The sequence below is a fragment of the Scylla paramamosain genome, chromosome 22 (assembly GCF_035594125.1).
Source record: "Scylla paramamosain isolate STU-SP2022 chromosome 22, ASM3559412v1, whole genome shotgun sequence".
Lineage (NCBI taxonomy): Eukaryota > Metazoa > Arthropoda > Malacostraca > Decapoda > Portunidae > Scylla > Scylla paramamosain.
In genome coordinates, this window is record NC_087172.1 from 15,603,415 (window position 1) to 15,628,214 (window position 24,800).

Here is a 24,800-nt window from a genome sequence, read left to right on the forward strand (position 1 = left end):
CATTGCTGTTACTCATTCCTATACCATACTCAACAAAATCAATCTCATACCACACTCTCTTGTCCCTCTTCTCTTCCATACCATAGAAGGACAACGATTCACTCTTCACTCCCTCCACCAGACTCACCCACTGACGCAAACTCACATCGATTACTCATCCCTCCCTCACATTTGACATTCATTTGGGCATCCTCCTCTCCCCTCTCCTTCTCTCTCAGGCCTCTCCATCATCCCAGGCCTTGCAGCACTCTCTCTCTCTCTCTCTCTCTCTCTCTCTCTCTCTCTCTCTCTCTCTCTCTCTCTCTCTCTCTCTCTCTCTCTCTCTCTCTCTCTCTCTCTCTCTCTCTCTCTCTCTCTCGTCCTCTTTCAAGCTTTAGTCTCTCTCTCTCTTCCCTTTCTTCCTCTCTCCTCTCCCTCTCTCACTCCTTTCCATCCCACCCTTTGCAGTCTCTCTTCCTTCTGTTTCCTCTTCTCTCCCTCTCCCTTTCGTCCCCGCCCGCCAGTCAAAGGCAGCCAGTTAAACAGTCTATTAGGCGCCCGCTCACTCGTCCATCATCCCATTAGCAGGCAGTCAGTCGGCCCCACCAGCTGCTCATTGCACCCCACTCAGTCAACAAAACAATAAGTATGCTGACCCATATCCTGTGCCCTCCTGTCAGACACACACAGACACACACACACGCACACACGCACACACACATACTGTTACTATTCATTCTCCTTGCTGTTCACTATCAGACAGACGGAATAATTGAAACGGTCAGCCATTCTTCAGCCATTTAGTCATTTAGTTAGCCAGTCAGGAGCCAACCAGGCAACCATCCTACCATACCTTACCTTACCAACTAGACATCCTGGCATTCAGACAAGGAACTACACAATTAGAAAGCCATCCAGTCGACCATCCATTCATTTAGCCATCCATTCAGCCATACAGTCGACCATTCATTTAGCAGTCCTTCTAGCCATCCAACCATCCAGTCAACCATCCAGTCAACCATCCAGTCAACCATCCTTCCATCCAGCCAGCTCTGCGGTTTCCTTGCGTGCTGTCTGACCAACAAACCACCTATTGTAGCTATTGATTATGACAGCGACGGACACAGCCAGTCGTAGGGATCTCTCTCTCTCCCTCCTCTCTCTCTCTCTCTCTCTCTCTCTGTAAGACTACATATTCCCTCCTGTCAGTAATTTAGTCCCGTGTCGACGAAGATATTTAGGTGGTAGAAATACGTAGAATGGGTGAGGCTTAGGGTGGCTGCTGGCGATAATTAGTTTACAGTAATGAGAGAGAGAGAGAGAGAGAGAGAGAGAGAGAGAGAGAGAGAGAGAGAGAGAGAGAGAGAGAGAGAGAGAGAGAGAGAGAGAGAGAGAGGTACTGAGTGTTATTATATTTGGTATTCGCATTTTTATACAGTTTTGTGACGTAAACGCTCTCTCTCTCTCTCTCTCTCTCTCTCTCTCTCTCTCTCTCTCTCTCTCTCTCTCTCTCTCTCTCTCTCTCTCTCTCTCTCTCTCTCTCACACACACACACACACACACACACACACACACACACACACACACACACACACACACACACACACACACACACACACACACACACACACACACACACACACACACACACACACACACACACACACACACACACACACACACACACACACACACACACACACACACACGGCCGAATTGCACCACAACAAAATCTGAGGGAGAGAGAGAGAGAGAGAGAGAGAGAGAGAGAGAGAGAGAGAGAGAGAGAGAGAGAGAGAGAGAGAGAGAGAGAGAGAGAGAGAGAGAGAGAGAGAGAGAGACTAAGCATAACAATGAAAAAAAAGGATATCGCAAGTTCAGAGAGAGAGAGAGAGAGAGAGAGAGAGAGAGAGAGAGAGAGAGAGAGAGAGAGAGAGAGAGAGAGAGAGAGAGAGAGAGAGAGAGAGGACACATTCAATCGACCCAGGGAGAGACAGAGGGAACTAAGACAACGAGAAAGGACTCAATTTTGACGGATTTGACAGCAGGAGAGACGGGAACGAATGCAGATGTCAGTCAAGTTGTGACAGGTGCGGGACTGAGGCAATTAGCGGGCCCAGGTGTGCAGGAGGAGCGAGGAATGGAGAAGAAAAAGAAGGAACAAGAGAGAGAGAGAGGGGAGTGTAAAGAATGGCAAGGTAGAAGATAAATGTAGAGGGAAGTGAAGAAAATGTAGAAGGAAGATATGGAAACGATAGATAAACGTGGAATTATGAGAAAGAAGGTGAGTTTGTTGATAAAGCTTTTTTTTTGTATATATATCAATGAAGGAGATAGATGTTATGAAATGTGAGAGGTGAAGTGAAGGAAAAGAAAAGTAATGTAATGAGCAGGAAATTTGATGTATGAATGAAGTAATGGGGAAAGAAAAGAAGGGAAGGAAAGTTGCAATAGAACTGTGATGTAATAATAATGATAACGGTGGTGATAGTAACAAGAAGAAGAAGAAGAAGAAAAGAGTAGAAAATAGAAAAAAACAAGAAAAAATTAGAACAGAGGAAAAAGACGAAGAATGATATATAAAAAAAAATAAAACAATAAAAACAAGATCAAAACCAAAACAAGAACAAAAAGCGATAATAACAACGATATTAACTCATACCTCCCAATCACTACATTCACCACGCACACTCACGCAAGAAACAAAATGCACAACTACAACAAGAACCTCAAAACAACGAGAACCAACACAAACACGATCCTTCTCTCATCACCACTGCATCGGGAGCGCCAAACAAGCTCAGGGGCGCCGGAGCTTTTCAATGTTTTCACCTTAATTAGCGAGGCAGGTGGTGACGCGGCGGGAGAGGTGGAGGAAGTGAAGAGGGACGAGTGAGCGCTGACCAAACAGAGGTAGAGAAAAGAACAGACAAATCAATGTAGCGATGGGAATTGTTAGCCTGTTTAGAGAGAGAGAGAGAGAGAGAGAGAGAGAGAGAGAGAGAGAGAGAGAGAGAGAGAGAGAGAGAGAGAGAGAGAGAGAGAGAGAGAGAGAGAGAGAGAGAGAGAGAGAGAGAGAATCGTTATCCTTTTTCTTAGTTCCTTATTCATCAGCATTGGGTTTGACTCAAGGAAAGTTAAGTGGATTGAAAATGAGTGAGATAGAGGAAGGAGAGATGGGGAGGGTGGAAGGGAAGGATTAAGTAAGGCTTGCGACACTCCTACAGAAAACAACATCCCATCAAAACAAATGAAATCAATGAATAAAATAGATAAATAAATATAAACAAATAAACATAGATAAAACAAAAAAATGGGAAAATACTTCTTCCTAGCCTGCCCCCAACACACACACACACACACACACACACCTATCAACACACCTAGCCAACCATACTAACCATCCTATTTCACTCACCACCACCACCACCACACCTTCGCTCCCACCACCACACTCTTAATTAAAACAAAAAGGCGCGGCATAAAGGAGGCAGTGAGGTGTGTGGGCGTGGAAAGGGAGGCAAAGGGAAGGCTAATACAAAGCCATACCGTGGAAAGTAGAACTAATTTAACAAAAAAGACCAAAAAGGAAAGAGACTCGAATTGGTTCTTGTTACAAAGTGGCACTGGAGAGAGAGAGAGAGAGAGAGAGAGAGAGAGAGAGAGAGAGAGAGAGAGAGAGAGAGAGAGAGAGAGAGAGAGAGAGAGAGAGAGAGAGAGAGAGAGAGATTCAAACAACATTGCTATTGATATGTATTGCAGTAACTTCTCATTGGGTGTGGCTGAGAGAGAGAGAGAGAGAGAGAGAGAGAGAGAGAGAGAGAGAGAGAGAGAGAGAGAGAGAGAGAGAGAGAGAGAGAGAGAGAGAGAGAGAGAGATTCAGTTAGAGTTAGGGAAGTGTTTCAGAGAATAATCAGTGCAAATTGAAAACAATAAATGTCAGAAATGTATCATTGTTATATCTGTAGGGAGAGAGAGAGAGAGAGAGAGAGAGAGAGAGAGAGAGAGAGAGAGAGAGAGAGAGAGAGAGAGAGAGAGAGAGAGAGAGAAACCACCCACTCCCACTTCCTCTCTCTCCCTCTCCCTCTCCCACCTCTTCATTTGATTCAGTTGATGCCTCCACACGAAGCACCCTCAGGAGACACTCTCCCTCCTCTCACTCGCCTGTCGCTCTCCCTGCTGCGGCGGGAGAGAGGGGAGGCTTGTGAGTGGGTCGGTTGGGCTGATGTAGAGGGAGAGAGAGACAGAGAGCGAGTGAGAGGGAAAGAGGAATGGAGCGCTGATGTAGAGTGATGAAGGGAGAGTATAGGAGGGAGAGTATAGAGAGTGAAGGACCTTTTATTTTTCATTTCGCGCCGTAGGGATATTTTTTTCCCCCCGAGAGAGAAGTAGTTTCCCTTTTTCTTCCTTTTTCCCCCTATTGTGGTGTCTTGAGAGATTAAGGTGATGGTGGTGGTGGTGAATGGTGTTGCGTGTGGTGGGAATGTGATGGTTGAGGTGGGGGTGGTAGTGGTAATGGTGGTGTGTGTGTAGTAGGTGATACTGGTGGTGGTGATGGTGGTGTTAAGTGGTGAAGAATGGGCTTTTATTTTGTTGATGTACTTACGTGGTGATGGACCTACACGTAATTGAATAAAAGGGAGTGTCTGGTGATGTGATGCGTGGCCGTCTGTCGGGTTTCCTCTCTCGGTTCCTTATTTCTTCAGTTTTTTTTTTTCTCATCGGGTCCTCGTCTGTCTTATTTCCTCGTCCCTCTAGTCCCTTGGTTCTCAGTTCTTCGTCATCTCCGGTCATTTTTTCCCCAGTTTTCCTCTTTATTTTTAATCGAGTCTTCCTGTCTTTTAGTTCTGCGTCTCTTCAGTTCCTTCTCTCTCGGTTCCCAGTCTCGGTTCCTCTTCCCTCTCGGCCCCGCAACTCAGGGTTCATCTCTTCATCTTCATAGCCTTTCATCGTTTCTTCGTCATCTTAACTCAATTCTTTCTTGTATTTTTTTTTCTCTCCCTCTTTGTTCCTTGATTCTTTATTTCCTTCGTTTTTTCAATGTCTTCCTTTTCGTCACAGCTTTTTTGTGGTTCTTCGTCATTTTAGTTCGGTTATCACAGTTTTCCTCTTTATTCTTCATCGGGCTCGCTTTTCTCTTTACTTCCTATCTCTACCCCCTACTCTCAGTTCCTTGTCCCCCTCCACCCCCTCCACCCTCCTCCCAACTAGGCCCCTCCTCGGCGTCTGATATTTCTCCTGCCCAGCGTAATTCGTCACCAGTTTTCCTCACCTCCGACGCCCATTTCCCCTCCAAACATATTCACTCTGGGAGGAAAACTAATTTTCTTTATAATACGAAAAGTTTGTTCTTCCGCCGGAGGAAAATTACGGAATGGAGGGGAGGTAAGGAAGCAGATGGAGGAAAGAGCTTATAGGAGATTGTCAGCGGGAAGGGAGGGAAGAGTGTGACAGAGGGGGGAGAAGGGGGAGGGAAACAGGGATGACGGATGGAAACTATAAAAGGGGGAAATTAGTGCTAGGAAAAGGGATAAGAAAAGGAACTGTATATATATAAGAAAAAAAAAAGTCGGGGGAGGAACAGTGGGAGGTGAATGTGATGGGGGAAAGAGAGGAAGACGCAGGAAAGAATGGGGAAAAATATTACAGGTTAGATATTATAGATCACAGAGAAAGAGGAAGAGAGTAAGAAACAACACAGAATGAGGAAGAAAGGGCGAAGAAGGAGGAAGAAGAAAAGAGAAAATGAAACAAAAAATATTAAAAAGATTAAAAAAAATATATTAATAGACGTGAAAAAAAAGATGACAGAATAAGGAAATGAGAAAAGGAAGAATGGGGAAGAATAGAAGATACGAAAGAAAGAGAGGTATAAGAGGAACAGAGAGAGAGAGAGAGAGAGAGAGAGAGAGAGAGAGAGAGAGAGAGAGAGAGAGAGAGAGAGAGAGAGAGAGAGAGAGAGAAAGCGAAGTCCACCACGACCACCCACCACACCACCTCCACACATCCGCATCCACATCGTATCTAGCAAGTGCAGTTTCCTGGCGGGCTTGTGAGGGGCGCGTGAGAAGGGAAATGAAGGGAAAACGACCACCAATGGGAGGGACCCCTGGCTGGGAAATGAGGTAATGAAGTTCCAAATGACCGGGATTGGGCGAGGGGACAGCATGGCGCCCTGTGGTTCCAGGAGCTCTGAGGGGAAGGGCAAGAATCTGAGGGGACTGAAGGGACTGCAGATGAGGGGGTGAAGGGGGGTGGTGGGGGGAGAGGAAGGTATTAGGGAGGGGTTTGTTGCATCATGAAGGGGAAACAAAATTGCGTGGGAGGGGAAAGTGCAAGGTAATGGTTGTTAGAGAGAGAGAGAGAGAGAGAGAGAGAGAGAGAGAGAGAGAGAGAGAGAGAGAGAGAGAGAGAGAGAGAGAGAGAGAGAGAGAGAGAGAGAGAGAGAGAGAAATTGTGCTGTTTTTTTTTTTTATTATACTGATTTAATTTGATTCAATTTGGCCCCAAAAAAAACTGTATGTATTTTTTTTCTGTACATCTTTTGAATTTGTATATATCGTTTTGCCAATATACCACCACCACCACCACCACCACCACCACTCTTAATTTTGGATGTTTTGATGTGGGTTGGAAGTTGTGCACGTTAGTATGGGCAGCTTAATGTCTGTATGTGTGAGTGTACGTGTGTTGTGAAGGTGTAACAGTGGAAGGGAGTTTGTGTGTTTGGGGTGGTTTGGGTGTGGAGCGTGGGAGGGTAGGGGTGGCAGTGTTAGTGGGAGAAAGAGATGTAGGGTGTTAATGGGGGAGGGTGGAGTGTGAGGTGCTAGTGGGAGGGTTGGGGGAGGTAGGGGTGGGGTATTAGGGGGGCTGGGGGGGTTGAGGTGTTAGTGGGCGTAGCAAAAAAATGAAAATGCTGTAAAATCCAATTACCAGGTTATGCCGCTGTGAAACTACTCAATATACATTTAAATTCGAACGTACTTGTGTAGTTTTTAATAACATTTTGGCATTTTTCCTGTTTTTTTTTTTTTTTCGTTTGATAATAATTGTAGCTGAAGTGGTGGTGGTGGTGGTGGTGGTGGTGGTGGTGGTGGTGGTGGTGGTGGTGGTGGTGGTGGTGGTGGTGGTGGGGTGGAATATTTAATTATTTCATTACGTTGTTCTCTTACAAAGTTTCATTAAAGACTTTTGTCGAAATGTAAATGTTATAAAGACTTGCATGGAATAACTACTACCACTACTGCCGTCTAGTTAACATTGTTAGGCAAACCTGTGAGAAGAATTAAGTAGATGTGAGTAATGAGTTGTTTGTACCTTGAAACATATTCGTGAAAATGAAAACCTAATTTGAAACGAGGCCATTAAGTAGTTAAACATCTCATTGACCACACCACATACACACTCGTAGACTCATAATCTCATTCTCGAGAGAGAGAGAGAGAGAGAGAGAGAGAGAGAGAGAGAGAGAGAGAGAGAGAGAGAGAGAGAGAGAGAGAGAGAGAGAGAGAGAGAGAGAGAGAGAGAGAGAGAGAGAGAGAGAGAGAGAGAGAGAGAGAGAGAGAGAGAGAGAGAGAGAGAGAGTAGCTAAACCAAAAGAACTACCTATTTAATTTCTGATCTGTCTTAACACACCTTTCTTCTTAACAATGTAAATCGTAGGCAGGAGGAAATGGAGAAACAAAGAGAGTTATTACTTTTCACCACTCTTAAACATCAATGAGGAAACTCCCATATCACCCATTGCTCTTTTAACAACAACGAAGACTTCCATCCACCCGTGTATTCCAGACCACTCCAGCTAGATTGTCTGGCCGCTACACGACTCTACAAACCATTCTCGGAGCTCTCAGAAACGACATGAAACGTAATTCACAAACATTTCCCCGTGTCACATCTCATTTGCCAGGCTGTAGTGGAAGTTATTGGGGCTTTCAAGTGTGTTTTCATGATTCTGGTGATCGTTTAGCAAGTCCTCTGTATTGCTAATGGAGATAACACGCATGAAAACCCGGGCAATTATCTCTTGTGGTCTTTGTCGATTGTCCTGGTGAGAGAACAAGAGTTTTTTTTTGAGTAAGAACCGTGGACACGTAAAAAAAGTATAAGAATAAATGTTATGGTATGTTCCGTTGGTGTATCAGTAAATAGGGATGAAAAATAGGTATTCCTTTCACGAATATTAACCTGTTCGATAATGAAGTTAGGAAGTTCCCTCCCACTTTTTTTTTTTTTTTTTTCGTGGCTTAATTTGTGGGAGAGTTAGTAACGAAAACGGAATATTGGGCTGAGCAATATATAATTTAGTTTATCCTTTTTTTCTTTTTCCTTTTCCACTGTATATCGTATTTATTTATTTATATATATATATATTTTTTTGCGTGTTTGTTTTGTTTCTACTTTATTTTACATTATCATCTTCGTGTTTCCAAGTTCAGAGATAGATAGATAGATAGATAGACAGATAGATATTGATCTCAAATTCATGAACAAACAGGACAAAAAGTATATGGTAAATAATATCAGATTGGGATAATAGCAACAACAACAACAACAACAACAACAACAACAATAATTATAATCCTTTAAAACATACACAAGGACACAAACTTTCGCTCACTCACTCACTCACTCACCTACTCACCTAATCATTTATTCACTTCATCCTACACACACACACACACACACACACACACACACACACACACACACACACACACACACACAAAACATACATCCTTTGAAAATTTACCCATCCATTTCCCTGACAATATTTTTCCCCGGTAGCTTTTCATTATTTCCATTTGTATCGGCTGCCTGTTGGAATAGCGGGAGGCCGGGGAAACTTTGAGCGTCAGGGGGAAAACACAGGCAAGGGGAAAATGGAGGCTGTGATCAAAAGTTTCCTGCCGGTGCTCAAAAGGCAAGTTGCGAATGTGAGAGAAAGTGAGACAACTGCAGAACACACGATAATGTTTTGTTTTATCAGTGAAGTTTAACTGGTTCGCTGTGTGTGTGTGTGTGTGTGTGTGTGTGTGTGTGTGTGTGTTTGAGAGAGTTTTTTTTTATTTGGCTTTTCCTTGATTTTTATGGCTGGTGGTGGTGGTGGTGGTGGTGGTGGAGGTGGAGGTGGAGGCAAAGAGGAGTTATTGTTGTTGTTGTGTGGTGGATGATTAAGAGAGAGGAAATGTTAAGAGGGAGGAAAAGTTGGGGAGAAATGGTGTATGAATTGTGGTGTGTTTGATATTGAGGTGTTTTATGGCTTGTGTGTGTGTGAGAGAGAGAGAGAGAGAGAGAGAGAGAGAGAGAGAGAGAGAGAGAGAGAGAGAGAGAGAGAGAGAGAGAGAGAGAGAGAGAGAGAGAGAGAGAGAGAGAGAGAGATTTAACTAGTACTCCCTCATTTTATTTTCATTCATATTATTTAACTTTTTCCCAACGAAGGATAAATAGAACAAAAATATCAAGCAAACAAATAACAAGAGAACCATTAATGCGTTATGAAAGAGGTCCACAGGCTATAATAATATTCAGTGTCTAGAACCGATAACGAGTGAACCGGAGTCGATGAACCGAAGTGATCGAACCGAAATCTTCCTTTCAACGCTGCTATCCCTCTCCCTTCCCTCTCTTCACCACACTTAATGCGCGCTGATAACCTGGGGGCACGAATTCATCCTCACAACACCCAATGGAAAAAAAAAAGACAAAAAAAAAAAAAAAAAAAAAAAAAGTAGAGGGAAAATAGCCAACTCAAGACAAATCACGAACTCACGGGGGAAAAAAATACGTTGAGGAAAATAATGTTGCTTTGAATATTATTAGTGAAAAATGGACGGAGGAAATAGTAGAGTCATAAACGTTTAATGAATTGAAAGGGTAGAAAAGAATAAGGGGTAAAAAGATTAAATCTGTAAATGAAGAGGAGGAAGAAAACAATATATCGAAAAAAAAAATGATGTTGATTTGAATGTTATCAGAAAAATGGGGAGAGAGAGAGAGAGAGAGAGAGAGAGAGAGAGAGAGAGAGAGAGAGAGAGAGAGAGAGAGAGAGAGAGAGAGAGAGAGAGAGAGAGAGAGAGAACATTCATAAACATCCCATGAAAAGACAAATAAAGAACTGCAGGGAAGGAAGAAAACTGAAAAAAACACTAAAAAATAACGTTAATCTGAATGTTAGTAAATAAAAAAATAAAAAAACTGAGGGAAAAAAACTCGTAAAGAATAAATCAGGAAGTGCAGAAAGAAAAAAAAAGAAAAGGGAAACTTACCGAAAAAAAAAGAGTGCAGTGTAGAAAAAAAAGAAAAAAAAAATAAAAAAAAATAATAAGTTGATAATTTATGCATCTACCCAACACATTCCAAAGCCTCAAATAGGAGCACGGAGGAAAGAAACCAGTAAATACGTGAAACTGAAGGGAATGGATGTGGGCGTGAGTGGGCGTGAGTAACCGTGAGTAACCGTGAGTGGGCGTGAGTGGGCGGACTGTGAAAGATGCTGTTGTCAATTTCCTGGTCACGCTCTACGGAACCACACCAGCATTGCGGTTCCTTACGCTCCACTAGCCCTAGAGAGAGAGAGAGAGAGAGAGAGAGAGAGAGAGAGAGAGAGAGAGAGAGAGAGAGAGAGAGAGAGAGAGAGAGAGAGAGAGAGAGAGAGAGAGAGAGAGAGAGAGAGAGAGAGAGAGAGAGAGAGAGAGAGAGAGAGAGAGAGAGAGAGAGAGAGAGAGAGAGAGAGAGAGAGAGAGAGAGACGTTTTTTTCCAGCTTGCAGAGTATTGCTTATCAATTCGTGTCTTGTTCTTTGTAATATTGATACTTGGAGATGAAGGGAAGGAGGAGGAGGAGGAGGAGGAGGAGGAGGAGGATTAAGATGAGGAGGAGGAAGGACACGATAAAAGTAACGATAACGAACAAGAGGGAAACAAAACAAACCAGTAATAAAGAGGCGAAAAGGAGGAATATGGAGAAGGATGTAAAAGTGACGATAAAGAGGAGAAGAAAGAAGAGGAGGAACATGAGGCGAAGATAAGGAATTAGAAGGAAACACGAGGAACGGTATGGATCAAGGTGAAGCAAGGAAGGAAGGAAGGAGGAAGGAAGGGAAGAATGTAAAAGTGAGAAGAGGGATGAGGGGAGGCGATGGAATGCCGAGTGTAAGGAGGATGTTCTGTTCTTAGCGCTTTGGCGAGCTTAAACAAGGTCATTCCTGTAGGTGATTGGTGAATTGATAGATACATAGATAGGTAGTTAGATGGGTTGTTAGACAGGTGACTTGATAAATGAATAGAAAGGTCAATGGATAGATAGATAGATAGATGGGTATATATGTGGATGAATAGATACGAGTAGATGTGTAGCTAAATTGATAGATAGATATATAGGCAGATACTGTTTAATGAGATAGATAAATAGATTTGATTGATAGAGAGATAAATATACAAGTTGATAAAAAAATAGATACGTAGGTGGATTGATGAATAGATAGAGAAACTGATAGATGGAAAGATGGTTAGAGAGATAATTACGTTTGATTACCAGCTACTGCAGTACAAAGATTTTTATTTAACCCCTTTTAACAATCCTATCTCTGACGTGACCCAATGCTTTATGAGTTTCTCCCACATTTGCTTTCGTAGCCAATCTCTTCTCCAATGTTCATCCTTCTCATTTCCTCCGCACACCGTCTCCAGGTCTTCTTCGGTCCCCCCACTGGCCTTCCGAGAACTATTTTTTTCTGAAACACCTCCACCGAACCTCCATTGCTTTCAAAAGGCTCATGTGGAAGTTACGTGGGTTTTGAAGGATTTTTTACTGTTCTAGTGACAGATTAACAAGATATCTGAATTATTAATGGGAGAAACACTCTTGAAATCCCGGCTAATCATCTCTGTGGGTAATAAGAGAACAAAGCATTTAAATGATTCGAACCTCTGTTTGTCTTCTGTTCCTCCGTCTTTCTCTCCACTATTCTCTCTCTCTCTCTCTCTCTCTCTCTCTCTCTCTCTCTCTCTCTCTCTCTCTCTCTCTCTCTCTCTCTCTCTCTCTCTCTCTCTCTCCAGTGCGTCTTTGTGCTTCTACTTCTTCCCTCCGCTCCCCTCATCTCCATCTCCTCTCGCCTCGCTCACTTCACGTCACCTCCCGGCCGACACTTGCAAATATTAGGAAGTCTTTCAAGTCAGTTTGTAGCCTCCCTTCCTCCTCATTCCTCCTCATTCCTTCTCATTAACCAGAGTCTTCCCGCTCCAAGTCTGCTCTGCCTCGTCTTTCCCAGGAAAAATTATAAAGTTTTTGAATATCTTGAAAGAAAAAGTAAGGAGAGAGAGAGAGAGAGAGAGAGAGAGAGAGAGAGAGAGAGAGAGAGAGAGAGAGAGAGAGAGAGAGAGAGAGAGAGAGAGAGAGAGAGAGAGAGAGAGAGAGAGAGAGAGAGAGAGAGAGACAGACGAGGCTCCGAATTCAACTTTTGGTCCGGATTCAGTAAATTTATGCGGATCCGAAACCTTCCGAATGCTTACTATTTTGCAAATGATTCCGGCTGAATAACTTTGGCTGGCGGGAGGGAAAAAAAAGAAGCGAGAGAGAGAGAGAGAGGGAAAGAGGATAAAAGAGAGAGAGAGAGAGAGAGAGAGAGAGAGAGAGAGAGAGAGAGAGAGAGAGAGAGAGAGAGAGAGAGAGAGAGAGAGAGAGAGATTGGTTGGAGAATATTTTTGCATCAACATGGAAGCAATTCTATCCAACGCGGAACCGAGAGAAGATTGAAATCAAAGCCCCGATAACACTTGCAGTTTTGTTCGGCGCGTGATTAAGTACAACAATATCCAACGGAGGGTACGATGTTTTAAAGTAAATTGGTATCAGATTGAAATTTAATCGCGATCCAATGCCGTTTTATTTCACATGCGACTTTGTGTTATTCCAGCGTGAAGGAAAGGTGGGCTGGCAGGTGTGTGTGTGTGTGTGTGTGTGTGTGGGCATGTAATGTGGATGTATTGGAAGGGAATATACATGTTGGAAAAAGGAAAGGAGATGTGAAAAAAAATGTATAGTAAGTATTGTCTTTCTGTTCTAGTGAGTGAGTTTTTCTGTATTAATTTGTTTCATTTACTCTTATTGTCGTGTTCCTTGTGTGCTGTTTTCCTTTGAAGCCGTTCACTACAATGTTTTTTTTTTTTTTTTTTTTTTTTTTACCATTTGGACCACTATAGGAAATATTGTTTGCATGGACATGGATATGAAATACTACGTAAAAGTGAATACTGTTCTGTTGATTTGTAGTCAAGAAAGAAGCAAGGAAGGGAGACAATATTTAGAAAGAAGATAAAAAGGAGACTAGGAGGAGGAAAGAGAACATAGATAGAGGAGACGATAAAAAAAATAGTTTAAAGATTCAATACACCTGATTTGAAATAAGAAAAAAAGTGAAGAAAGGAAGAGAATACAGAGGAATACATCATGAAATACATAGATACATACACCAAGGTAGGAAAGAATCTTCTGAACTGCGCATCACAAGAAAACGCGGTGTGGGAGAAACTGATAAAATATAGAAAGAAAGGAAGAGATGAGGAGGAAGAGGAGGAGGAGGCGGAGGAGGCGGAGGGGGGTTTAGTCGAGGAATGCAAGAAGCGGGCGCCCCTGGAAGGCTGAGTCGCCACCAGCCACCGTGAAATGATGCCGCTCAACTCTCCAACAACTTGCACCTCCCCTTACCTCCCCTCACCTCCCCTCACTTCCCTTCACCCTCACCTCCCCTCATCCTCTGACTCTTTCGTAGCCACTCTTCACTCTCATCCCGCCTCATCCTTCCAGCCAACCCTCATTTCCCCTCCCTCCTCCCTCCCGGCCCTCTCCCATCAGTCTCCCCTCTTGCTTCCATCAGTTCCCGCCTCTCAGCCGCAGCCTCTCCGTCCATCCCACTCACCTCACTCTCCTTAGACCTCTTCTTGTCCCCTCTTTCACTTTATTTCCGACTTTCTCTATCGTTTTATCAGAGGAAGGGAGGGAGGAAGAGTGAGGTGTGTGTGTGTGTGTGTGTGTATGTGTGTGTGTGTCTTGAAAGTTTGAGGTTCTGGGATAACACCATTCACCTTTCCTCGCCATTAAGTAATTTCCTCACCTCGATCAGACTTAAGGGTGTCGCCGCGAAGGGTGACTGTGAATGCTGGACGCTCCTTCCTTAATTAAACTTTGGTCCTTCACCGTAACCCGAGGAAGAGGAGGAGGAGGAGGAGGAGGAGGAGGAGGAGGAGGAGGAGGAGGAGGAGGAGGAGGAGGAGGAGGAGGAGGAGGAGGAGGAGGAGAGGGAGGTAGTGGAGGATACATGCTCAAGTAACACCTCCAATCACTTCTCCTCCTCCTCCTCCTCCTCCTCCTCCTCCTCCTCCTCCTCCTCCTCCTCCTCCTCCTCCTGTATACTGAAAGGGTTAGTTGCAGGTTTTCTCAACTGTGTATAGGTAACTTTGGCTCTAGCGGTGGTGGTGGTGGTGGTGATGGTGGTGGTGATGGTGATGGGATGGTGGTGATGATGGTGATGTCTGTTCTCTTACGTTCTTTCCTGTGGTACAACTTTGCTTTTAGATCTCTCTCTCTCTCTGGGTGTGTGTTTGTGTGTGTGTGTGTGTATAGGTGTACCTCGGTTGTCTGTACACCTTTAAGGACAGAGATGCCAGAAGTGTGTGTCTGTGTGTGTGTGTGTGTGTGTGTGTGTGTGTGTGTACGTGTACGATAAGTCTAAAAAAATAAAAGTATGGCCCACTAAGTGCATATCGGAAGACAATACATTAATTTTGCGAGGAAATCTGTATCCATTATTGGTGGTGCAATGTTTTGAGTCCATGTTGTTGTTATTATTATTGGTGAGTGGTGGTGGTGGTGGTGGTGGTGGTTTTGTTTGTGTTTTTCGTTTTCTTTTTGTCGCCTTTGTTGTTTTTGTTTTTTGTTGTTGTTTGTTGTTATTGTTATTTTTTTCTCTCTTCATAAGTACTACATACTACTAGGTTATGTGTGTGTGTGTGTGTGTGTGTGTGTGTGTGTGTGTGTGTGTGTGTGTGTGTGTGTGTGTGTGTGTGTTAGTACTGTAAATAATTCTAGTCTTCCACACCTCATTGTCTAACACACACACACACACACACACACACACACACACACACACACACACACACACACACACACACACACACACACACACACACACACACTACATATATGAAGGAAAATTTATGAATAAGCAATATTTCTTCCAGGGAATTGCATGAAGATTTGGATCACGAACATTAAGAGAACCAATATTGGGAAATAGACTTAAATGCCAAGAAATGTCACGTTGTTCAGAGAGAGAGAGAGAGAGAGAGAGAGAGAGAGAGAGAGAGAGAGAGAGAGAGACTCCAGCAAAGGTTTAAAGTAAAAATGGAAACTTTGGAATGATAAAACAAGATAAGAAATGAGTACAAATTATTTAAATACGATTACCAGAGTGAGACTGTTCATTAGCATAAAGGTGGCATCTAATTATACAGTTTAAGAAAAGTTGATAAAATTGCTAATGCTTATAATTAAAAGTAAAAGTGGGCATTGTATTTTATGAATTTACTCGAAAAAAAAAGACTGATTAGAATACAAAAAGCAGTTAATATATATTACGAGAGAGAGAGAGAGAGAGAGAGAGAGAGAGAGAGAGAGAGAGAGAGAGAGAGAGAGAGAGAGAGAGAGAGAGAGAGAGAGAGAGAGAGAGAGAGAGAGAGCAATTAATTTTGTATAATATGTATAATGTTATTAGATAAGGCCAATTGTTTTGAAATTGTTATAGAACGGAATAGTTAAATATAGCTTAAGAAATCTAATTATGCCTTATCAAAAATGTACCATGAGAGAGAGAGAGAGAGAGAGAGAGAGAGAGAGAGAGAGAGAGAGAGAGAGAGAGAGAGAGAGAGAGAGAGAGAGAGAGAGAGAAGGGGGCTAATCATGATATTTTAAGCAATAAGAGGACTGGGAAGAGCACACACAGGAAGCTTTTTGAAATAAGATAATGGAGGAACACGAGGACACGAGGGAAGAGTGAAGGAAAAGATATACACGAGCAGGAAAAGTAAGAAATTGGCTTAGATTCCTTTTAGTGGTGCTTTAGTCGTGGTCTGAAAATGAGTTACATTCTGACGGTGACCTGAACAGAGAACATCCAAGAACAGAAGGGGAAAAAGGAAAACATAAGCGAACATAACCTATCCTAACTTAATCTTACGTAACCTAACTGATACAGCATGAAAACTCAGGAACAAGTCTTAAAAAAAAAGTAATAAATAAATAATTAAATGTATAACAAAATACACTTCATGAACACAAACTTTTCACCACCACCACCACCACCACCACCACCACCACCCTCTCCCTCTTCCCTGTCCCCCCTCTCTTAAAAAAGACTAAGAAAACGAAAACAAAACAGTACTAGTTCGTATTTTTCCTTCTCTTTTTACTATATTATTTTCTCACCCCTTCCACATACCCTACCCAACATCCCCACCCCGCTCAAAAAAAAAAAAAAAAAAAAAAAAGAAAAAAGAAAACGGGAAAAGGAAGTCAAAGCAGTTGCTAGTTATTCGTTTCTTCCCTTTTCTTTTTAACGATTTTTTTCTTATCCTACTGAAAGGACTCGAACCCGTGGCACAGTTTCGCAAGCGAGCCATGAGTCCACAGCGCCAAGACCCTCTATTGTTTCCCTGCTTTTTTTGGAGGAGAGGGAAAAAAATGAGCGCCTTTCCTCACCGTTCATGTGAGAGAGAGAGAGAGAGAGAGAGAGAGAGAGAGAGAGAGAGAGAGAGAGAGAGAGAGAGAGAGAGAGAGAGAGAGGTGTAGACAGGAAAATTCTCTCTCTCTCTCTCTCTCTCTCTCTCTCTCTCTCTCTCTCTCTCTCTCTCTCTCTCTCTCTCTCTCTCTCTCTCTCTCATTTCTCAGTGTGGCTTAATACCTCATTATTCTCGAGGCTACATTAATCAGGAGGAGACTAGGAGGGATGGAGGAACGAAAGTAGGAGGAGGAGGTACAGGAGGAGGAGGAGGAGGAGGAGGAGGAGGGGGATGAAGTGAGGAAACGGATGCTCAACAGTACTTCTTTTCTCTGGCAATTATTATCTCTCTCTCTCTCTCTCTCTCTCTCTCTCTCTCTCTCTCTCTCTCTCTCTCTCTCTCTCTCTCTCTCTCTCTCTCTCTCTACTCGCGGAAATGGTAAATAAAATGTGAAACGCAAGAAAGAATTATGATCGAGAGAGAGAGAGAGAGAGAGAGAGAGAGAGAGAGAGAGAGAGAGAGAGAGAGAGAGAGAGAGAGAGAGAGAGAGAGAGAGAGGGGGGGGATGCGTGATAGATAAATGAAGGAGATGGAAGGGAGGGGGTGGGTTGGGGGAAAAGGAGGGTGAAAAGAGGAGGAGGAGGAGGAGGAGGAGGAGGAGGAGGAGGAGGAGGAGGAGGAGGGAGAAGAGAGGTCACAGAATCAGCGAATTTTAAGGCTCGTGGAAGATTTGTTATAAAGTTTATATATTTCTGTGGCGACAGCTGCAATTATTTACGTGAATGTGAGGCGGAATGAAGGCTTATTTTTTTGTATATAATTCTTGTGGTGGTGGTGGTGGTGGTGGTGGTGGTGGTGGTGAGTAGAACTAGAGGCGAATTCTTTTTTTTACTTTTAATTTATTTTTTTCTTCATTTGTATTTTCTTGTTTATTTCGTTTTCTTCCTTCGACGATTTCTTGTGTTTTTGTTTTCGTTCTTGTCCTGTTTTTTTCTTTTTTTTTGTCACTCGTTTTCCTTTGATATATTTCTTTTTTTTTTTCTTTGTTTGATTTTACCTTTTCCTTCTTATTTTTTGTTATTTCTCCTGTTCTTTCTATTTGTCTTTCTTTTCTTTCTTTCTGTTCCTTCCCCTCTTTTTCTCTCCTGTTCTTTCACGACTTTCACAACTAGCCACTCTTCTTATTCGCATCTGAAGGACACACACACACACACACACACACACACACACACACACACACACACACACACACACACACACACACACACACACACACACACACACACACACACACACACACACACACACACACATACAAAGATGACAATGAATAAAACACACACCAAAAAAAAAATACGAACAAAAGTACCTCCCTCTCTCTCTCTCTCTCTCTCTCTCTCTCTCTCTCTCTCTCTCTCTCTCTCTCTCTCTCTCTCTCTCTCTCTCTCTCTCTCTCTCTCTCTCTCTCTCTCTCTCTCTCTCTCTCTCTCTCTCTCTCTCTCTCTCTCTCTCTCTCTCTCTCTCACTTGATCCTCTTCGTAATCCTGGTAAAGAACAACACATGACACACCTGAGTATGAATACCTGTGTCATTTAGCGGAAGGATCACTTGTAAAAAAAACATACTGCACATTTAGGGAGAGAGAGAGAGAGAGAGAGAGAGAGAGAGAGAGAGAGAGAGAGAGAGAGAGAGAGAGAGAGAGAGAGAGAGAGAGAGTAGAAGCGAATGTCAAGCGAAGGAATAAGAAAAAAAAGCAGGGAAAATACATACCAAGGAATTGAGATGGAAAAAAAAAAGTAGGGATGGTAATAAGTTTGAGAAAATGAAATGGAAAAGAAAATAAAGGAACGGAACAATGAGACAGGAAGAAAGAAAAACGGAAAATTGGAGAAGGAAGAAGAAAAAGAAGAAAGACGAAGAAGAAACAAAGGAAAGGAAAATCTTGATGCGATAATGTGATATTGTATAACAGAGAGAGAGAGAGAGAGAGAGAGAGAGAGAGAGAGAGAGAGAGAGAGAGAGAGAGAGAGAGAGAGAGAGAGATGAAACGGTGTGGGGTGGAAGTGACAGGCGTAACGAAAAGGAAAGTGAAAAAGAGATGTTGAAGACTAACGTTTCGGATGGAATAGGATGTGAGGGAGTGAAAATTGATTGCAAGAAGAGGAAAGAAGTGCAGTGAAGGAGAGATGCAAGAGAGAGAGAGAGAGAGAGAGAGAGAGAGAGAGAGAGAGAGAGAGAGAGAGAGAGAGAGAGAGAGAGAGAGAGAGAGAGAGAGAGAGACCATTTGTGGGGTACAGAAGAAGAGGAATATTGCAGTAAAGGGAAATCAGGCGAAGAGAAAGGGTACAGAGGGGAGGAGAATAAAGGAGATGAGTGGAGGAGAAGGACTGAGCGAGATGAGGAGGAATATACAATTAATGGTTATAAAATACAAAATATCCTTAGAGTTTAAAGAAAAACAACAGCGCCGTAGAAAACCCACGTTACTAGAAAGGAAAAAGGAAAAAAAAAAACTATAAACATAACAAGCAAGTATTCTAACAGGCAAAGACACTCATGAAGTTACATAAATAGAAAAGAGATGCAGAAACTAACACAACCAGCGAGCGGAGGAGAGAGGAGAGAGTGAGTAAAAGTTATCAGCCACTCTGCCACCCGCCACTCCGCCACTAAGGTAATGCCGTGAATCAAGCGCGGGGTTTAACTTGCGCTAAATCACAAGAAAATGGGATTATTCAGGAAAGTCAGTGATGTACGGCCGGGCGCGGCGGAAATCAGGCCCGTACCGCCTTTATCATGCACTCGGCGGCAACGCGAGGCCCTCCAGCACACAGCAGCGCCCAGATTCTTGAGGTGCTAAATGTACGCTATTCCCCTTGTTTCCTCCTTGCTTTCCCTCCAGTGTCGCCTGTTAGTGTTGCTGCGACAAGTGGGAATCTAAAGGTTTGTGTTCTTAAATCTTGTGTCATTTTATTTTGAGTGCTGTTAATATATTCTTGGAAGTTTTTTTATTTATTTTATTTATTTTTTTTTTAGGGTAGTCATTCGTCATTATTTTTTCTTTCTCTTTTTTTTGTACGTTTGCCTCTCTTTCTAGTTGAATAAAAAAATAGTATATATATACTCGTATATAGAAACCCCAAAGGAAAAAAATAAACGAAGAAATGGAGAAATAAAAGAAAGAAGTATTATTAGAAAACACGTGAATATTTCGTAAAAGAGAAAGAGAGAGAAAAGAAAGGAAAATTTATAATAAAGAGGAATTTTTGTAGACATTATGAAAGATTCCGTTTTTCATATTTTCATTTCTCTCTCTCTCTCTCTCTCTCTCTCTCTCTCTCTCTCTCTCTCTCTCTCTCTCTCTCTCTCTCTCTCTCTCTCTCTCTCTCTCTCTCTCTCTCTCTCTCTCTCTCTCTCTCTCTCTCTCTCTCTCCAGGTGCCAGTGGTATTAGGGAACTTTACAACTTCGCGTTAACCTTTTCCTTTATTCACTTACGTACGCTGTTGTTTATTTATTTATGTACGAGTGTATTGATTTATCTCTCTCTCTCTCTCTCTCTCTCTCTCTCTCTCTCTCTCTCTCTCTCTCTCTCTCTCTCTCTCTCTCTCTCTCTCTCTCTCTCTCTCTCTCTCTCTAACTTTTCTTTTCACATGCACAATTACAATCTCTCCATCATTTTGAGCGAGAGAGAGAGAGAGAGAGAGAGAGAGAGAGAGAGAGAGAGAGAGAGAGAGAGAGAGAGAGAGAGAGAGAGAGAGAGAGTTGGGATTATGCAGGGAATATAGACACCGCTCTCTCCCTCTTTTTTTTTCACTTTTTTCAAGACTCCACGTTCAAAATCCGATTACAAATAGACATACTGACTCTCTCTCTCTCTCTCTCTCTCTCTCTCTCTCTCTCTCTCTCTCTCTCTCTCTCTCTCTCTCTCTCTCTCTCTCTCTCTCTCTCTCTCTCTCTCTCTCTACCAATCACAGCAGTCCAAGTTTCAAAGTCCCTCAAGTCTGAACCAATCACAAACTAGCACGTCCTCATTACAACCAATGAGAATTCAGCACCTCCTGTCCTCCAATCACAATTCTGGATCCCTCCTATGCCAGCCAATCATCGCCTTTCATTGACTAGTATTCTTAAACGCTTTGCTCTTTCACCACGACTATTTTCAAAGGCCACAGAGATGGTTAGCGGGGTTCTCAAGAGTGGTTCTCCTCTTCATATTGTAGAAATCATGTTAAACTGTCACTAGAACCACAAAAATACCTTTAAAACCTATATAATTTCACCACGACTATTTTCAAAACCCACAAAGATGAGTAGCCAAGTTCCCAAAAGTGTTTCTCCTGTTCGCAATACAGAAATCATCTTAATTTATCACTACAACCACAAATACACTTCAAAACCCGTGTCACTTCAACTAGAGCGTCTCGAAAGTAGTGGTGATGCGGGCGTAACTACCTCAGAATATGGTCCATTGGGTGACGAAGCGACGAGCCGAAGTCCCATTTTCCTTTCGCTATGTAGAAAACGGAGAGCCCGCCTCGATAAATGGAACGATCTGATATAAGTGATAGAGCCGATGACTGACCATAACTCCTGCGTGTGCGTGTTAATGGCGCCGCTGCCTGGACTGACGGAGGCGCTGACGGAGGAGGAGGTGGTGGTGGTGGTATGAAGGAGGAGGAAAAAGGGAGTGAGTGAGGGAGAATAAAAGGAAACGAGATGAATGAGGGAAATGTGAGGGAGGGGAGAAGGTTGAAGAAAGAAAGAGAGGGGTAGGAAAATGCGGTGAAGGAGGAGGAGGAGTAGAAATAAGTGTTAGTAAAGGAGGAAACGGAGTAAGTGAAGGAGAATAGAAATTTTGGGAAGAAAGTGAAGGAGGAGAAGTTGGGGCAGGAGAAATTGAGGGAGGAAAGAGGTAGGAGTGAGGGAGATAAATATGTAGGAAGAAAGGGAAAAGGGGAAGGGAATGAAGGAGAAGAGGATGAAGTGAAGGAGATAGACTTTTAGGAAGAAGGAAGGAAGGGAAAGAAAGGGAAAGTGACGGGAAGGGATAGGAGAGGGAGGAAAGAGGAAAAAAAAATGAAGGGTTAGGTTTTAGGGTAGAAAGTGACTGGGGATGAAGGAAGAAGAAAAGGAAAGCTTCTTATTAGTGAAGGAAGAAAGAGGAAAGAAGGAGTGAGTGAAAAAATCGAGAAGGAAAGTGAAGGAGAAGGAAGTGAAGGTGATGGGTATAGGTGAGCGAAGGAGGAAAGAGGAAACGAGTGAGGGAGGGAGAGAAGAGGAAGGAGAGGAAGAAAGAAAGGAGGGAAAGAGACATGGTGACGTAAAGACGGAGGGAAAAAATGAAAGTGTGAAAGTGACGGAGGGAGGGAGGGAGGGAAAAAAGAAAACTAACTGGAAGAGAAGGTCACAAGGAAGAAAATATTGTGACGTAAGGAAGGAAATGGAGGGATGATTGGATGGAGGAATAAGAGGTGGAGTGGAGGAAACTTGAGTGCCGGCGGGAGAGGAGGAGTAAGGGAGAGTGGAGTGAGGGTGGATGAAGGTAAGATGAGGTGGAGGTGGAGGAAAAGAAGAAGAAAAAAAACAGGTTGATGCAACAAAAAAAAAAAAAAAAATTGCCAGATGACTATGAAAAAAAAATTGTGGAAAATAAGAATAAAAGATAAATAAAAGTACTAGACGGAAAAGAAAGTTTGATATTGATTCTAATTGACAAAGAAAATGAAAAATCAAAATAGAGAAACAAAAAAGAAAAGAAAAAAGAAACAATGGAAGAGGAAAATAACTAGAGAGAGAGAGAGAGAGAGAGAGAGAGAGAGAGAGAGAGAGAGAGAGAGAGAGAGAGAGAGGATCAGGGTCAATGGGGGAAAGAACTGAGGGGAGGAAGGAATGGGAAGAGGGGAAGTCACTCTGCTATTCATTAAACAGTAAACACTTTTAAGGTGAGGGGAGAGAGAGAGAGAGAGGGGACACATTTTAGATCGAGGGGGGAGGAGGGTGTCCTGTTTTTATCCCCAGGTGCCCCTTAGTCTTCTAAAAGGTTAATTGTTTTCTAAATGAGCGCTATTATTTCAATGTTCCTCGACCTTGTTTCCAGAGAGAGAGAGAGAGAGAGAGAGAGAGAGAGTTATTTAAGAGCTATATCCATTGTCTCGTGCGGTTGTTTGTGGTTAATTGTGGTTAAGTGACTAAGTGGATGGGTTTTGTCACTCGTGTGGATATAAATGGAAGGGAAAAAAAGTAGGAAGTTTATTGTATAGAGGATGGAAATTGTGTTGAAAAAAAGTGTAAGTATATTTCTCTCTCTCTCTCTCTCTCTCTCTCTCTCTCTCTCTCTCTCTCTCTCTCTCTCTCTCTCTCTCTCTCTCTCTCTCTCTCTCTCTCTCTCTCTCTCCCCCCTTTAATTTGCATTTGCTTTTGTTTTTAATATTTTTTTATGTTCGTTTAAATATTTGTGTTTTTTCTTCCAACGTTTGTTTTACTAATTTATTTATTTATTCATATTTGGCTTTTTGATCTTCGTTTTCCTACTACTACTACTACTACTACTACTACTACTACTACTACTACTACTACTACTACTACTACTACTACTACTACTACTACTACTACTACTACTACTACTAATGCCCTCACAATGCGACTAGTACCATCACCAATACTACTACCACTACCACGCCTCCTCCTCCTCCTCCTCCTCCTCCTCCTCCTCCTCCTCCTCCTCCTCCTCCTCCTCGGCGCCAGGGAGGAGTCTACTGCTTTAGGTCGTACCCGAGGCAAGTTTATGAAAATGAGACCTGAAAAGTTACCACAACACAACCAGGAGGAGGAGGAGGAGGAGGAGGAGGAGGAGGAGGAAAGGTGGGAACAGGAAAACTAGAGGAAAAACTGAAGTGGAAAAAGAGAACCAGGACGAGGAGAAAGAGGAGAATTGTAAACAGGAAAAGTTAAAAGAAGGAGAGAAAACACAAGAGGAAAAAAGGAGGTGTAGGAAGTAGAGGAAAATTAAAAAGGAGAGGAGGAGGATCAAAGAAGAAGTAGGAAGTTTAAACTGAAGGCGTGGAAACTAAGGAAGCGGAAAAAAAAGTGGAAGAAAGAGAAGCAGAGGAGAGAGAAAAAAAAATGGGGAATGGAAACAAGAACGAGGATGATGAAGGAAAAAAAAATTAAGGAAAACAAACGAGTAGAAGACAAAGAAAAAAAAAACTATTAAGAAAGATCTCAGACGGGAAACACACACACACACACACACACACACACACACACACACACTTCTCTACCTGATAATAAAGTTTCCCCAGGCAAGACATCAGCCTGAGTAGATGAGTGTCTGTGTAAATAAAATTTCCACCAGCCTGAATATGAATAAGCAAAGGAGATAGTCATGTTTTTTAAATCCTGTACCTTGAGACTTGCAAAATAAGAGACTGAAAGAAGAGGAGGAGGAGGTGGAGGAGGTGGAGGTGGAGGTGGATGCTTCGAACGTTGTTTTTTTTGGGGGTGAACCTCATGGTGGAAACTCTGTGTTTTTGGGCGTGGAGATAAGATGCTGGAGGAGGAGGAGGAGGAGGGAGGAAAGAGTCGAAGGTACCTGAGGAAAGGAAGATAACGAATGGAGAAGAGTAGGGTGTAAGTGAGGAGAGGAAAGATGAATGAATGAGGAAAAGGAGGGAAGAGATAGAAGGGAAAGAAAAGGCTCAATAAAAGGGGAAAAAAGAGGAAAGATAATGAAGGCTAAAGGAAAGAAAGAGGGAAAGGAAAAAATGATTAAGAAAAGGAAAAAAAGAAAAGATTAGGTTATGGAGAAAGAGTGAGAAAAAGCAAGAGTCGAATATTTTGGGAGGGAAAGAAAAGATTAATCACAAAATGGAAATCAACGAAGGACAAAAAGGAAACGAAGGAGGAAGGAAAGTAGCACAGGAAACATTTTTAAACAAAAAAAGGGAAAGGAAAGGAACAGAAGGAAAATACCACCAATACTTCACGGTCAACAGGGAAAGGAGGAGGAAAGAAAACAGGAAGGAGGAAAAAAAGTCAGAATAGAG